This window comes from Pelodiscus sinensis, chromosome 22 (assembly GCF_052426305.1).
Source record: "Pelodiscus sinensis isolate ZL-2025 chromosome 22, ASM5242630v1, whole genome shotgun sequence".
Taxonomy (NCBI): Eukaryota; Metazoa; Chordata; order Testudines; family Trionychidae; genus Pelodiscus; species Pelodiscus sinensis.
In genome coordinates, this window is record NC_143073.1 from 9,901,806 (window position 1) to 9,906,711 (window position 4,906).

Below are 4,906 nucleotides of genomic sequence, written 5' to 3' on the forward strand. Positions count from 1 at the left end.
AGAACCCCTTGGCTCCTCTCCTGCCACATGCATTTTGTTAGGTGCACCAGTGTCCGTCACACATCCCCTCCGCATTGGTGCAATAAGAACATTCATACCACTCGGGTGGGAGAAATTAATGGGAACACTGCCAGGACCCCAAGTCGCTAGGTGCTTGTACATGTATCATGGTACTGCTTAGGAGCCCTAGTCAGGGGCCAGCCGGGTCCATGGTGCTAGGCACTGCCCCCCGAGCTCACCATCTCCCAGTTGGTTTTAGCTCTCAGGGATCCCTAGACCCAGTGATAGAAACACAGGGACCAGATCATTTCCCTAGCCATTCAGACCGGTAACTCGCTGGCCTCAGTGCCTCATGCCTGAGGTTCCCACTGACCCAGCTGAGCTTTCCAGGTTGAGTCAGCCCTCAGTCTACATCCTGGCTCATTCCTATCCCCATCCCTAGCCTCCCTGAGCCAGCATCCTCCCTTCTCGAGCAGCAGTAAGATCTTGGGGTCGGCCTCGCCAGGTGCCCTGGGTCCCATTCAGCTTTCTAGATACCATGTGTTGGCAGATCACAGAGCCTCATGGCCTTGCCAGGCATTAGATCCACTTGCCCCGGGCCACTGCAGCTGTTTGAATCCTGGAAGTTCCCAGCTCCCGCACTTGCCCCTCTGGGTTTCCAGCACTCATTAATACAGCTTGAACACTGCCAGGAGTGAGCCCAGGGGATTAGCTAGCCAGTCGCTATTCTGCTGGGGGTGCAGAGCTTGTGTTGGGAATGGGTGGGGCTGGACTGCCTGGCCAGATGGGGCTGTTCTGTTTCAGCAGTGGCTGCTGTGGCCTGAGACAGTTCAGGCAGAGAGAGATCAGCTCGGCTTGGAAAGTGACCATCAAAGGTGGGAGCCCAAGTCCTAGACCCCCCCTGCAGAGCTGCTTGTGAACGTGATTTGTCTCTTGTTCAGCTCAGCGAGGATGGGGTGTAGAGCGGCACTGGGCAGGCTCTCTGGATCTGCACCAGAGTTTGCGGGGCGGGGGGAAGGGTTGTGAAGCTCCCAGCCCTGGTGTTCCTCCATGCAGCTCTCAGAGCTCCCAGAGGGCGCCAAAAGCTCAGTTACGGGGAGGTGCAGCCGCAGCCAGTCTGCTGGCTCCCCCCTCAACATTTCTAGTGCCTGGGCCACAGGACAGCCAAACTCTTCCTGGTTCTGCTACTTGCCTGCTCCATGAGATTGGACAAGTCCATTGCCCCCTCCTACCTTGTGTAGATCTGCCTATGAGCGCTGTAAGGGAGGGGCTGTCTCGCATGCCGGGTCTGCAGTGCCTGGCGTAAGGGGGCCCCAATCTAGCCACTACCATCAGCGTTAAATCCAAATCTGTGCTGTGGGAATGTTTCCTCCCTGGCGGCATCAGCTCCACGGCGGGTGCTGCTTCTCAGCCTGTACCCCCAGGCGCTCTGCCTCCAATGCAGTGAGGGGGAAAGGGCCAATTGGCTGGATCCTCCTGACCCAGAGCGGGCTTCGAGTCTGGAGCTGTTAATCTGTGCGCCAGAGGGTGAGAATGAAAGGACCACATGGACACACCCAGAATACAGGCAGGGCCTGGCCAGCTCCCCTTAACCCATGTCCAGGGCCACAGAGGGAATTCACACTCCCTGTGACCCTGGGCTTGGGGGTGGAGTAGGCATGGAGGAGAACCTCAGGAGGGAGTGGGGGATGCTTGGCACAATGCCAGAGCTGCAGGAGGTGGTTCTGCCCCGAGTCTGCCTAGACAGAGGCAGTTCAGAAGCTGCTCTGCAGACACCTTGTGAGCACCGCTCTGCCATGCGTCCTGGTCCTGAACAAGGCCCTGGCTGGCCATAGATCAGGCTCCTGCCTATAAATAGGCAGTGGGTGTCGGGCTGCCATGCCCTCTGGGGTCCCTGTGGTTGGAGGTCATGCTCCGGGGATGAATCGCCCCGAATGGCCAGCAGAGCGCTGCAGGGCAAGAACATGGGACTGGGTGCCAGTGCCAGCAGGGTGTGAAGGGCCGAGGCTGCAGGGAGGGTTCTGGCCCTGGCTGTGGCAGGAGCTGGAGTTCCCTCTGGGGCCCAGGCCTGCTGGGCCTACTGGTGCTAATGGCAGGCAGGGGGAACTCAGCACCCAGAGAGCAGATGGGCCCTGGTTGTGGTGCCCCCCACCAGAGGCTGGCATGATCTGGCTCATCCCCCATGAGCCTGCCCTCCTCTCTGCCACACACACACACACGGCTCAGCGTCCCTAAGGACAGCTGGGCCGCCAGCTTTAATAGGCTGTTTCCAGCTGCTAGACGTGTAAATTTTAGGGCTTATAACCTTTCCGGCTGGGAAGGCCGAACGATGCACTTGACTGATGGCAGTCGAGGGGCAGCTGTGGGGGGAGGGTATACTGGCAGCAGCCTTCGTCTAGCTGAGGAAGAGGAGAAAGCAAGGGAGGTGCCATTGGAGGTGGTAGAATCTAGCCCCGATTCCTGAGTGTGGGGACCAGTGCTGGCCAGCAAACCTTTGGCCTCGTTTCTCTCCTTGAGGGTGACTCTGTGCTGTCCCGTAACCCGATCGCCCTCACTGCCTTTTGCAGGCTGATCCCAGGGGTATAAATATACCAGGGCATGGGGCGCTTGGCCGCGAGGCTGCCTGCCTGCCTGCCTGCCGCCGTCCCCCCGGTGACAGCTCTGGGAGCCGTTCATGCCACAGCTTAGCCAGAGGGGTCAGCAAGCAGGATGGTGCCCTGGGGTGGCAGCCCAGGGTGGTGCCATTTGTGGGCTGGGCCCGCCCTGGATGCTGCATGGGCCTGTGCCTGCCTCAGCCCTGCCAAGTGCCCAGCACCCGTGGAGACAGCCGGAGCTCAATCACGAAGTCCCTGCACTTCTGCCTCCAGCGTCCACTGGCTCGCAGGCACACGCCAAAGCTGAGGGCGTCTTCCCCCCTCTCTGCTATGACCCAACGGCCACCTAATCACACCCCCACTTATCCTACCCTGAGGGCCAGCTGCATCGGAGCTGCTGCCCTAGAGGGAAAGTGGGGCTGGATCCCCTGTGACGGGCGGGGCCTCCTCCCCCTGTTGGCTCCCAGCAGTCCATGGGACACTGCTCTCAGAGTGCTTGCTGCTGAGCATCTCAAAGCAAGTTCCGGAGGCCAGGCAGGATCAGCAGCCCACATACAGGAGAAGGGGAAACTGAGGCACAGATACACCTTGCCCCAGGTCACACAAGGAATCAATGGCAAAGCAGGAAATAACACTCCGGTGTCTTTACTCCTCCCCTACTCCCACCTCTGATCTTACCGCTGGACAATATTGCCTCCTATTTCTAAAGCTCTGGAGCTGCTGCTCTGATTTGCCCCTTCCCTTCACGGTGGGCAGGACTCCTCGGGCCTGGTAACAGAACCCAGGTGTCCTGTGTTCAAACTAGCCCCTCTCCTCCTCCTGAGACTCGGGGCTCTGCTGCAGGCAGGTGTGGCCACCACCTGGAAAGGGGCCACAAGGCAGCCCAGCTCCATCGCCCTTTCCAGTGCTGCCCCTAGTAGCGCTGCCAGGGGAACGCCTGTGGCTACCGATGCAGGGACCCAGCCGAGTGACTGTCCTGGAGAGAGCCCTGCCAGCTGTCCAGGCCCTGTTCTCCCCCTGCCTCCTGCCCATCCCCATCAGTCATCCCTGCTCCTCGTGGCCTGGGGCCGCAGTCCTTTGATGCTGAGAAACACACACGTGTGGGAGCTGTGCAGCTTGTTTACGAGGCGGGCAGGGCTTAGCGTGGCACCGGACACGCTTGCTGACTAATGCCACCTGCCCCCATGGGCTTGGGGATGTGACGGCTGCGGGCACAGGGAGGGGGCCAACGCACCATGTTACCATATAAGCCCATCGGTCGGCTCCCAGCTGGGCATCTTAGCCTGCGGATGCTGCACCGGGGCACACAAGGCCAGCCCCAGCGGCCCTCCCCCAAGCCAGGTCCCTTACCCCAGAGCGGGGGTTTGTTCCCTGGTATCCCCAGCTCTGGATAGGTAGGGCCGCCCCCCACCTGGCAGCAGAGAGGGGGGCCACCCATAATAGATGATGATTAGCGGGGCCCAGCCGTCAAGAGCTAGGCTGGATGGGAAAGCTAGGCCTGATGGGTGCTGCCAGCTCTGGGGTGAGCAGGAATGAGGCTGCCAGGTTGTGCTGCAGGGAACCCCCCCTTGCCATGGTACCCCTTGATTCTCAGCCACTCTGTCACCCAAGGAGCTGCCCCAGGCATCATGTGTCCAAGGGGCCAGGGGCTGGGAGGAGGCGGATCCACACTGGCCAGCTGGGGGAGGGGGCATCCTTAAAATGACCTTCCGGCCACAGGATTTAGCAAGAGCTGGGGGCAGCTGGAGCTGAGGCTGCGCTAGGCCCTAGACAAGCAGCGCTGGGCAGCCTGCCAGAAGAGGGGGCCTGTGTCAGGTCAGCAGCACAAGCTGGGTGGGGGGGTTCGGGGGGGTAGGGCCCCAGCCCCACCATAGGGTCTAGGCCCTGTTCCAGTAGGAGGTGAGCTTGGGCATGTCACTTCCCCGCTCAGCCCATCAGTTTCCCCTCCCACCACTTGGCTAGTTACAGGGTGAGCACCTCCAGGCAGGGCCTGGCCTCACGGGGCCCCAAGCTGAGGGGCAGCCTCTAGGCATCCTTGCAAAGAATGTACTAGCTGGAGGCTGTGGGGGGAGGGGGAGGACGTTAAAGAAGAGGCCGCACAGGCAGTGGAGGAATCAGGGTTAAAGGAGGGGTGAAGCGGGGGGATCTAATGTTAAAGATGGTGGGGGCAGGGGATCCAGGGGCAAAGGCAGGGAGGGGCCAGGATGCAGGGGCAAAGCGGGGAGGGTGGGCAGGGCAAGGATCCAGGGGCAAAGGCAGGAGGTGCAGGGATCCAAGGGGCACCTCACCCCTACCCCAGTCCTGAGCCTCCG